Source organism: Solanum verrucosum, unplaced genomic scaffold, assembly GCF_900185275.1.
Source record: "Solanum verrucosum unplaced genomic scaffold, falcon-dt-bn FXZP01000071.1, whole genome shotgun sequence".
NCBI classification, from domain to species: domain Eukaryota; kingdom Viridiplantae; phylum Streptophyta; class Magnoliopsida; order Solanales; family Solanaceae; genus Solanum; species Solanum verrucosum.
The window spans coordinates 501,662-514,585 of NW_026020118.1; positions in this window are offsets into that span (position 1 = coordinate 501,662).

Below are 12,924 nucleotides of genomic sequence, written 5' to 3' on the forward strand. Positions count from 1 at the left end.
ACTTCCCTACCATTTCCTGATCATGGAGTTATGCCAGCACGCTGGAGTGCCCCGAGATGCTGCTACAGATTTTGAGGTGATCCCATCTTTCTCCACTGACATCCGGCAGATTGAGGCCGAGTATACTAGAGGGGAGGCGGACAGAAGGAAGGCAGCTCCGGTGGACATATCCTCGAAGGTGGACATTGATTCAATATCTAGAGAGGTATCTTTTCCTACTCAGACCTTCAGGTACTTCTGCCCCACCCTCATCTTCACAGTCTCCAGGCACCTCCTCTTTCTCCCAGCAGACCAAGATCACTCAGGCTAAGGCTATGATCCTAAAGATGGGGAATCTTGCCCACTCAGCTGACATGAGGGCCACTCGATTAGAGAGGTTTTTCCCCTTGATAATTGAGGCTGCGATTCTAGCTGCACTGACCTCTCTGCAGACTTTTTTTGACACTCTCACTATGAGAGTTGAAGCTTGTAAGAGTAGGCAGGGGGGAAACTTCGAGATTCTGGCTTTGAAAGCTGAGGTAGCAGAATTGAGGAAGGACGTAGACTATCTAAAGTCTACCGACTGCAATTTATTAATAGGGGCTACAGATGACATGAATGCTCCTGAGACATCAGAGATGCCTCCGGCTACCACTGAAGATGTACCCAGGGATGAAACAACAGATGATGAGTCAGATGTAGAGACAGATGAAGAGCAGATAGCGATATAGGAGGAGAGCATATATAGAGACTTGTCGGACCTTGCGGAGGCTGAGGGGACTATTGTAAATGTTGTTGTGCAGGCTTCCCTAGCAAATACACCTTTGGCGGTCTCTAGTGGAGCTGGCACTTCTGAGGTGACTCCGGGCACTGATACCCAAATCCAGACTGATGCCCCAACAGATGGACCGACTACTTACATAGGATCCCCTCTTTACCTTCCTCTCTATCTTTCATTATTTTAAATTTTGGATAGTATTGAATTGTTTGCATTTGAGGACAAATACTTTTATTTGTTGTGGGGTGAGGCCCACCTTTCTTTTGTGATTGATGTTTTGTTTATTTATTTGGCCTTTGTGCTAAATTTGTGTTATACTGCTTTTTGTGGATATTTGAGCTTGTCGCTCCTTTTGTTTTGAATTGTAAATGATTTTGACCCTTCCCAAAAACTTTCCCACTCTTATATGTACTTGAATGCGGCTATTCTTTAGCAAATTTGAGTCTCAGTTTTGATCAATATTGATGACTCAAATAGTGCTCATAATCGAACGAACATGTATGCGCAGCTACAATGAGACCAAGTGAATATACATAGACAATATGTGAACTCTTTGTATCTCGTTGTGACTAGCCAAGTATCAAATTGATTATCTTGTGATGAACGTTGTACACTAGCGAAAGTGTGAAGTGTTGTTTGACTTTGGTGTCGATGCCTTGTGTGATGAGCTTACTGTGAACCATGCATGATAACACCTAGAATTTTCCCCGTTGGTCCGGTCGACTAAGTAAGGCTATCTCTTTATATATTGTTAGGCAACTTTGAAGAGTGTGAAACAATTTGACATATACCTCTTTTGTGGCCTACCTTGTGAGCGTGTGTGAATCTCTTTTGAACACCCATTGAACCTTATCCTTCTTAGAAAAAAACATGATGAAAACATGACCTTTCTTAATCCACTACCTATAATCCTCTTGAATTGTGGTTGATTGAATAGCAAACTTAGGCCAAAAGCCTAAGTTGGGGGTGTGGTGAAAAAAGGAAGGCAAGTCAAGAAGTGCAAGAAAATACCCTTCTATCCATGTGTTGAGAAAAATGGAACCCCTCCATACAAAAAAAAGAGATGCAAAAGAAAAAAAAATTGAAAAAGAAAAAGAAAAAGTTGTGGAATAAAATATGAAAATGCAAAAAGAAATGGGGTCTCCAACAAACCATGGAAAGTGAATAATGGGATGAATTGTGAGCATGAATGAATTTGATGAGGAAAAGAGAAGGAAGTGTTGTGAGAACCACATTTCATGAGGATAAAAGTCACTAAGCCTAAATGACCATACCTTTGCACTCAACCCCATTACAAGCCTTGAAAAGGCCTTTTTGATCTTGAGTGATCTGAAACAATTGTCAATTGGAAAATATGGCCAAACCTATGGGTGAAAGCATGCATAGTGTTCTTCTTTGTAAGTGTGAGTGATGCATTTGATTTTGGAACTTTAAATGATTAAACCATTATGTGTGAAAATGGAATCATTCTTTTGTGTGAGGGCATTTGAATAGCTTTGTTGAGCTTGAACTTGCATTTGAAGCAAGTATAGTGAGCTTGAGATTCTTTGGTAACGGTGAAACACAACTTGATTCTTTGAGTACACAATTGATCCGTGCATTAGTAAGTTGAGTCGTGTGTGTACATTCATGATTGAGTTGTGTGTAGCACTATTTCAGATATCCTCTTGAGTTTTACTTAAGGACAAGCAAAAGTTTAAGTTGGGGGTGTTGATGAGTCCACAATTTGGACTCATTTAGAGCTTTATTTTGATAGATTTAGTGTCCTCAAATGCATATTTTGTCTTAATAACTGACGTAAATCCTTAAGTTTCAGGTATTTGAATTGAGAGACAAAGCATAGACACTATCAACCAAAAAGTAACAAAGAGGCTGAAATAACAAAGAAAAGAAGGCCTGAGGATCGCCTAATGCATTAGGCGAGTCGCCGAATGGCCTTAATCTTGCCTAATGTTCCAGTTTGCTGAGCCTTGAAGGAAAAGATCAAGTTGGCGATGACAGGGAGCAGTCGGCGCGTCACCGAACATTTCCGTGAAGCAGCACCATATCACCCAATGATTCAAAATGCGAAGATGTTGAAGGCAAAAGTAGAACGGCAATGAACCAGACCAAAAGGCAGATAGTCAAGTTTGTCGACAATCCTGACTAACTGCGCTGAGTGCTCCTTCGGAGCACAAATTTTTGAAAACTATAAATACTCATTTAAATATTAGCTTAGTATCAAGTTGTATCTAATTATTATTACGATTTTTAGAATATTTCAGTTTTAGTTTTTAGAGTTTTTGGGAGACATTGTTCTTGAGCTTGAAGGATTTGAAGGTTTTCAGCTCCAAGAAATTGGAAGTGGGTCTTGAAGAATCTCCATCCTTGACGTGTTTAAAGACATTATTTATCATAGCCATTTGATGGAAACACTTTTTGGTATCGATTTCTATCTCTTTTGCATGTCTAGCTAAAACCCCAATTCTTGGGGTGTGATTTTGTGAATATGGGTTAAATTTACTATTGGGTATTGCTCATTGATAGTCTATTTGTTGTTTAATTGTGATTTCATTTAATAGTTGTGTTTGAACTTAATGGAATTGTAGTTGCAAATACGATTTCATCTTCGTGTTTTTGGCTTGCTCGAGAGAGAGGTTTTAAAACCAAGACTACTAAATAGATAGCATGTGGTTATTGGGTCGTCGTGGGTTAAGCTGGAGAGAGTGAATCCTAAGCCTTCTCCCACACATTCTGCTCGAGAGAGTGAATGGGCTAAGGCGAAGGTTGTGCTTAATTTCTGCAACTCGGTGTTCGAGCAAAATCGATTTGATTCGGAGTAAATTGTTTGAGAGAAAATTTCCCCCCACTAAAGTCTAGCTTAGTTACAAATGTTCAACAATTTACTATCAATAGCATTTACCCGATTGTTTATTTTATCACATATTCCTATCACATCCAAAAAATCCCGGCTCCCTATTTCGCTTCTTTATATTTTTGTTGTTTTTGTTTATTAGTTGAATACAAACCCCCAATTGATAATTGACATTCGTGTCACCTTTAGATTTAGTATGTTTTTATTCTTTAATATTTATAGCTATGATTGATTAGAACATAATTTTACTTTTCTATTTGATTCTCGACTACTAATCGCTTCCTGTGGAAACAATCCCAACCCTTGGTTGGGTTATATTACTACTCCTGATCGTTGGCACTTGAACTGGAAGTAATATCCTGATACGTGAAGTCAGCAACTAGAATGAGAAAGTTTAGTAGAATTAATCCTCCGGAGTTTCATGGTTATATGGTTGAGGAAGACCCTCAAGAGTTCATTGATGAAGTTTATAAGGTGTTGATGATCATGGGAGTGACACCGGTGGAAAAGGTGGAATTAGCCGCTTATCAACTTAAAAATGTTGTTCAAATATGGTTCAACCAATGGAAAGAGGAGAGGGAAAAAGATTTGGGTCCTCTTTATTGGGAAAAGTTCAAAGATCTTCATTTGATAGGTTCTTTCCCCTTGAAATCCAGGAGGAAAAAGTGCTTGAATTCATCAACCTTCATCAAGGAAATATGAGTGTGAAGGAAGATAGTTTGAAGTTTATACAATTGTCTTGATATTCTCCTACTATGACTGTCGATCCTAGTGCAAGAATGAGTAAGTTCGTTTCGGGAGTGTCCTAGATGGTGGTCAAGGAATGTCGTACCGTCATGCTTATAAATGATATGGACATTTCTAGTTTCATGGTACATGCCCAACAAATTGTAGAGGAGAAACTTAAGCAAAGGTTTAAGGAGTCCAGGAGGGCCAAGACGGTGATGGTAACTTCTCACACCCGAGGTCTGATGGACATGGGCGCTCTATATTCCAACAAAGGTTTTTCAGTCAAGGTTCCTTCAAAACTTCTCTTAAGTTCAACAAATATAGGGTGTCTAACTCTAAGCCTTAAGGAGGGAATAGTAGTAGATCTTCATTATCTACTTGTACTAGGTTGAAGGAAGCATAAGGGTAAATGTTTAGCCGGCACAGATGGCTGCTTCGGTTGTGGTAAGGGCGGTCATAAAATAAGGAAATTTCCAATTTTTATGGCTAAGGGGACAAAAGGTAAACAAGCTCTGCCTAGTGGTTTAGGTTCAAGTTCTCAAAAGTAAAACCAATTTTATGTACTTCAGACACGTCATGAGCAAATAGGTTCTCCCGATATGGTTACGGGTATGTTGAAAGTCTTCCAACTTAATGCTTATGCTTTACTTTACCCAGTGCTACCTTCTCTTTGTGACACCATATGTGGCTATGAGATTTGATGTTCTTCCGGATGTGTTGTTAGATCCTTTTTTGTCTCTATTCTAGTTGGTGATTCTATTATAGCTAAGTGGGTCTACTGAAAGTGTCACATCTCCTTGTCCTATTGAATCACTCATGTTGACCTTGTTGAGTTTGATATATTAGATTTCGGTGTTATCCTTGGAATAAATTAGCTACATTCATGTTATGCTTCTATTGATTGTAGAACCCGTGTAGTCAAGTTTCAATTTCCAAATAAAACCATCCTAGAGTGGAAAGGGGGAAATTATATGCCTAAGAGTTAGTTTGTTTCTTGTCTTAAAGCTAGGAAGATAATCTCTAAGGGTTGCATATACCATCTTGTTCGGCTTAGGGATTTGGAATCTGAAACCCCTAACCTTGAGTCGGTCCCCGTTGTCAATGAGTTTTCGGAAGTATTCCCTGATGATTTACCCAATATTCTGCCCGAAAGGAAAATAGACTTTGGTATTGAGTTGCTCTCAGAAGACCATAGTTCTTGATATTCCATACACCCGAGAGCCACCAAGATGTACCATGACTTGCGGGAAGTCTATTGGTGGAATGGATGAAGAAAGATATTGTATGATTTGTTGTTAAGTGTCCTAACTGTAAACAAGTGCAAGTGGAGCATCAAAAACTGACAGGTTTATCTAAATATATTGGCTTTCCTACTTGGAAATGGGAAAATTTGAACATGGACTTCATTGTTTGTTTACCACGCACCTGGCGGCAACATGACTCGATTTGGGTTATAGTAGATCGAATGATGTAATCAGCTCATTTCATTCCCGTCAAGGTTTCTTATATGGCAGAGGACTATGCTTAGTTGTATTTGAGGGAAATGGTTAGGTTGCATGGAGTGACCCTATCCATTATCTCTGATGCTGGTACCCAATTCACTTCTCAGTTTTAAAAGTGTTTCCAAAAGGGTCTTGGTACTCGTGTTAAGCTTAGTATGGCCTTTCATCCACAAACTGATGGGACAGCAGAGCGTACAATCCAAACTTTGGAAGATATGCTGAGAGCATGTGTAATTGACTTCAAGGGTAATTGGGATGACCACTTTCCTTTTATTGAATTTCCATATAATAGCTATCACTCAAGCATTGGAATGGCTCCATTTGAGACTCTATATGGTAGGAGATTTAGATCTCCTATAGGTTAGTTTGAAGTGGGTGAAGTTGCCTTGATAGGTCTCGAGTTGGTACATGAGGCTATTAAAAAAGTTCGGCTTATTACAGAAAGGTTCAAAACAGCACAAATTCGACAAAAGTTCTATGTCGATTTTAGAGGAAGGGATCTTAAGTTTGATGTTCATGATTGGGTCTACTTTAAAATCTCACCCATTAAGGGTCTAATGACTTGGCATAGGTGCATCCAGTTTTCCATGTCTCCTTGTTGAAGAAATGTGTATGAGATCCGACATCTATAGTTCCCTTAGAAGGTTTGGGAGTTAAGGAGAATCATTCGTATGAGGTAGTTCCAGTTGAGATTATAGACCGGCAAGTTAAGAAGTTGAGAAACAAAGAAGTTGCTCTCGTAAAGTTTCTATGGAGGAATCAGTTAATTGACGATGCTACTTGGGTGGCTAAGGCCGATATTTCTTCTATCCCTACTCTATCTTGAGGTATCTAATTAGTTCCTCATGGTTTACTCTTTTGGTGTCATGTGTTTTAGATATTCCCATGATTTCCTCATTTTGCATAATTCATAAAAAGCATAAATTTTGAGAAAAAGAGTTAACTTGATTGATTTCTTCATGTTTATGTGCATTGAGTACGAGTTGCATATAGACTTCACAATATGATGTTTCAAACATGCTTTAGCTTAGAGTTGATTTTTCCTCCTCTGATATGTGCATTAATGTGATTGCAATCATGTTGGGCTGTTAGATTAAGCTCCTAACCTCCTTATAATATGTTGAATCTCATTCGAGGACAAATGTTCCCAAGGAGTAGATAATGTAACACCTCAGATTAGAAAAGACAGGAAATTTCAGCTTTGCCATGATCTGGTGCAAGTACCAATGAAGCCACCAACGGCCCGTGGACTAACACACAGTTTGTAGGTAGCTTCATGGGTGTCCAGTCCAATTTTCCAAAAGTGTCAAATTCCACTACTTCCATACGGTTCACCAGGATGGTCCATTTTTCTATTCACGAGTCGTAGGTAAGTGTCGTAGGTGAGTCTCAGACTTAGAGAGATTTTTGAGCCAAAAGTTGAGACACGCGGCCAAGATGTATGGCCCATAAGTTGACCAATGGACCGTACATGTGTCCATCATTGGGAGTCCAAAACTCATGGTTTCTAAAGTCCCCGACGACCAAGCAAGATGGTCTATGGTCTGAGAATTAGACTGTAGGTCTGGCCGTTGGTGAGGTCGGCAGTTATTTTTTAGAAGGCTTGGATCTTTTAATAATTATTCTAACCTAATGCTATGTCGTTTTAACCTTTATTAGAAACCCTATATAAATGTTTTTAACCCCAAATTCTCCTAATTCAATTCATTCTCTCAAATTCCTAAAAGAAGGACAAGTTCAACCTCCCAAATATTTATCTCTAAAAGCTTTAAAAAGAAGGTTAGGGTTTCAAGTCAATCCTCCAATCCCACCATTGATTTCATGATTTTGGCATCAAGGTATGATAGTTTTTCACCTATGGAGTCCTTTCTTCCATAGGGTTCATAAATTCCCTTATTTGCAGAAGGTAGAATCTCCAATGGAAGTTAAGGTTTTTACTCAATCTCATGGGTTCTTTTCAATTATGATATTATTGATTGATTTATGTATTTTTATGCATAAATGGAAGAAATTTCATGTTTCTATGTTAAATCCCCATGAACCCATGTGAAATCCATGTTTTCTAGAATTGATCATATGATAAAGCTTTTGAATCATGAAAGATGAGTTTATGAAGATATGGACCTATTTGTGTTCTTTATGAAAATGATGTAAATGTTTTAAGGATGTTTTGAGAGTGAAGTATCAATGTTGTTGTTGTAGTGTTGTCAAAGGATTTCTAATATACACATGAAAGCATGATTGTGAAAGGATTTTCTCACATAAAGGATTCTTAGGGTGTGTTTGGTATGAAGGAAAACTTTTTCAAAAGAATGTTTTCCAATTTTTTCATGTTTGGTTGCGTAAAATGTTTTGGAAAATATTTTCCAAATGAACTCATTTTCCTCAAATTCAAGGAAAATGACTTCCCTTCAAATCTTAAAGAAAAACATTTTCCAAAACTTTCCTCCAACTTCAAATTACAATTTTTTTTGTTGAAAAAATAAATTTAATGCTTTTTATTATAAAAAAAATTCAACTTCAATTTTTTTTTTACCTCACCCTCACCCTGACTCCCCCTCCCGCCAGCCCCTACCGCCCCCTCCAAAAAAGTTAATGTTTGTTTTCAAAAAATATTTTCAATTTCAAAATTTTATTGTCACCCCACCCCTACCCTCGACCCCCCTCCCCCACCAGGGCCCCACCCTTCCCCCAAATTTTTTTTATAAATTTAAAGTTTGTTTTTTAAAAAAATACTTTCAATTTCAATTTCAAATGTACAAAAATATTTTCACTTTCAATTCAAAAAATATTTTCTACTCTCTAGTAAAAAAAAAAAAGAGATGTGAAAAATAATTTTCATTCATAAATCAAACACTAAAATATCTTTTCCGGAAAATATTTTCTACTCACCAACCAAACATGAGAATATAAGTCAAAAATCTACTTGTTTTCCAGGAAAACATTTTCTAGGAAAACTTTTTCCATAGAAAACATTTCCCTTCATACTGAACACACCCTTAAGGTGGAATGGTTTTTTCAACTAAACTTTGAATCAAGATTCAAGGAGATATTCTAATGAAACCTAGCTTGGATTGGTTGGTTAATTGTGCATTTCCATGGATGATAATAAGACCAGTTAATAATGATGAGTACTCTATGGGATTTACGCTTAGCACCAAGAGGATATTGAGATGGAAGTTATCCGCTTAATAGAGGTCAGGTTTCTAGTAGCAATCTCGTTATCCCATACCTATATTCCCCCATAGGATAATTGTCTTAGATAGATATTAGCTATTGGATCCACATAATATAGAAGTTCATGGTCTTACATTGGCAAGTAGGACACTCCTTTATAGTGTAGGGTAGACACCCGATTCCATGATAATAGCTCACATGGTCTTACATGTCGGTTAAAGGTAAATTTCCCACAATAATGAATTAAGGTTACTTTTAGAATTATTTCACGAATGTTTTAATGATGTTAGCTTATCTTGACCGTGTTTCTATAAATTGTGATTTCTAACCCTTTTGTATCATGTTTTAGTTTTGTCATTGCATGTCACGAAAAGGTCCGTTTTTGCATGATTTCATACTTATGCATTTCTATCATACTTTGTACATTTTTGTACTGACGCATTCTCTTGCCGACATTCTTCCAAATGTAGGGTCCGACGCTCTAGATTCACATCTCTGTGGCTATGGATCACTTAGATATTGAAGATTGGTGAGTCCTCATGTTCCGATAACCAACCCTATATTTCAAATTATATTTACATTTTATTTTTTATGTGATGTATGCTTTACGTCCCGATCACTCCTTTTGTACTAAATGGCTTTGAGACTACACTAGACATCTGATACATTTTTATAAACTCTTATCTTTTGGATTAGTCTTTTACAATCTCTTAAATTTCTATTATCTTGTATGATATATATTAAGTGGTTTGTATATAGCCTTTCAGAGTCCTATATACAATGTTATGCATAGGGTCTACCTTGGGTCATGACAAGAGATCGCCTTTGAAATCAGTACTCCAGGTCGGAGCAGGCTCCATGACGGTGTCAAATTATGAGACGAGGTTGCACGAGCCCTCTCATCATGCCACCATGATTCTACCTACTAAGGAGGAGAGAGTTTGGTGCTTTGTTCGTATACTGAGGCTTCAGCTTCATACTGATACTCAATACATGGTCTTTGCGATTTGTTCTTTTCTGGATGTTGTTGATCACGCCCTCACTATTGAGGATCTCCGTCATGAGGCCCAAGAGGGCAGCGACAAGATAACCATATATGACGGTATCTAGTGAGAGTCCCATTCCTGGCTGAGGGACTCTTATGACAAGCCCATGAAACAGTATCAGTATGGCATGTCTAGCCGGACAGTGCAAGCCTTATTACAGTCTTTAAAGGGAGACCGATATAGCTAGAGTAAGATTGGCTACAGTCAGAGCCATGTGTCCTACTCTTGTGCTACAGGCCGTGGTGTCCATTCTTGTTAGGGTAGATCATCGTTGAGTTTCTCTGATTTTGGTGAGTTGGGTCACTAGTCCAGAGATTGTCCTATGCACAAGCGAATTGCTCATGTTTGGTAAACAACTCTACAAACTCCACCAGCAGCACCTCTAGCTAGAGTTCAAGGTAAGATTCAGGCTCGTCATTGTGGCTATCTGGGTATTCATAATGGTCCCCGAGTATGCAGGTCAGTTGGTAGGGTTGAAGGCCATGGAAGAGGCGGAAAGGGCCATTTCTATGCAGCTCTAGCGAGAGTAGAGGCTGAGGTATTTGGTGATTTGATCACAAGTATGATTTTATTATACCACTATCCCGCATCGACTTTATTTGACCCTATTTCTACTTATTCTTATGTTTCTATGTACTATGCTTCTCGTTTGGGTTTGAATTTTGAGCCTATGGCAGTGCCATTGCATGTGTCGACCCTGGTGGGTGAGTCTTTAGTAGTGGATCATGTGTGTCTTGATTAGTTACTATCCAGGGGCGTGACACCCGAGTTGGGTTTATTATGTTAGATATGCCTGATTTTATGTGATTATGGGCATGGACTAGTTATCCCCTTATCGTGCAGTTTTAGATTATTTCTCTAAGACCATTACCTTATCCATTCTTGGTACTCCACCGGTGGTGTGGCAGGGCTCCATTAGGAGCATACCTGTTGGAGTTATCTCTTTTGTTCAGGCTCAGAGGTTTGTGGCTAATGGGTATTTGTCTCATTTGGCCAATGTGTGTGATGTGATAAAAGAGGTTTCCTTTGTTTAGTCTATTCTAGTTATCCTAGATTTTATAGATGTGTTTCCTACTAACCTACCTTGCCTACCCCCAGAGCATGATATTGACTTTCCTATCGAGCTTAAGTCGGGTACTCGACTTATTTCCATTCCTCCATATCGGATGGCTCCTGCAAAGCTCAAAGGAGCTCTGTGTTAAACTTCAGGATCTCTTGGGTAAGGGATTCATCAGGCCTAGTGTGTCAGATTGGGGTACTCCCATTCTATTTGTAAAGAATAAGGATGGTATTATGCACATGTGTATTAATTATAGGCAGTTGAACAAAGTGGCAGTGAAGAACCGCTACCCCATGCCTAGAATTGATGATATATTTGACCAGCTTCAGGGTGTTGTAGTGTTTTCAAAGATTATTATGAGGTCTAGTTACCATCAACTGAGGATTAGATCTGTGGAAATCCCTAAGAATGTATTTAGGACTTGATATGGCCATTATGAGTTCCTAGTGATTTCTTTTGGGTTCACTAATGTCCTGCAACCCTCATGGACTTGATGAAGTGGATGTTCAGACCATATCTTGATTTTTTTGTAATTGTGTTCATACATGATATTCTTGTATAGTCGCGGAGGAGAAGTTATCATGAGCAGCATTTGAGGATTGTTCTCCAGACGTTGAGATATCAACAACTTTATGCCAAGTTCTCAAAGTGTGAGTTTTGGCTTGAGTCTATTGCATTCTAGGGGAACGTTGTGCCCAAATATGGTATCATGGTAGATACAGTGAAGATTGAGGCTATTTGTGATTGGGCTAGGCCCACTTCAATTAATAAGGTTTGGGGTTTCATCGCTTTGGCATGTTTGTAAAGGGCTTCTCTACCACTGTTGTACCTATGACCCAGTTTACTCGCCTTGATGTTCCTTTTGAGTTGTCTAAGGAGTGCGAGTTGAGCTTTCAGAAGCTCAAGGATTTGCAGAGTACTACTCTAATTTTGACTTTTCTAGTGAGGGCGGGGGCTTTAGGGTCTGTTGTGCCGCATTCAGGGTTGTTGTGGGTTGTGTTTTTGTAAGTTAAAACTTAAAGCATTCTTCATTTGAATATAAGGTTGTAACGAGTGATTCATAATTTTTCTTAGGTGTTAAGGCCAGTTCTTTAGTGTGGGAATGATTTTTAGATACGACTTAAGGTCACAAGAACCCCTTAGCACAAAGTTGAGTTGAAAGCTTCATTACCGAATAAGTTTTGACATAAGATACTACTTAGGTGATCTTCAAACGATCATATCTCCTAGCACAAAATTAAATAGGCGTCCTATGACCTACCGAATTAAAGGTCTTTGTGTCCTATTTGCAACGCAATTAAGTTTCCCTCATTTCATGTTTGGCATAAGAAGTTATGATTCTTTTACCAGAGATTTCCGTATAAGAGTTTTCTGATTCTTTGAATGACGGCTCCAACCAATGAGTCGTAGGTTGAATGATGACCCATCTATCAAGTCATCAGTAGAGTACAGGGAGTCATCTTTTAGGACCCAAATCCTACGAATCACACCGATGGGCCATAAGAACTACTACTAGCCATCGTTTTGACCCATAAATGTAATTTTAGGACTTAAAAATTTGATATTAATTTCACGGATGGGATCTACGGTCCAACGATCAAACCACGAACCGTAGATAGTCTCGTGGAAAGTTTTTGTCATCTTTTAAGGATGGGTAGTTCAGTCTTTACCCACCCCTTCTAAGCCTAAACCACAACCCTTGTCCACCTAAGTAAGGGTCTTAACAGTGTTAAAACATTATTTTACGTTCATTAACACTTCAAAGACATAGAGTAAGGATTCAAGAGGAGAAAAGCTAT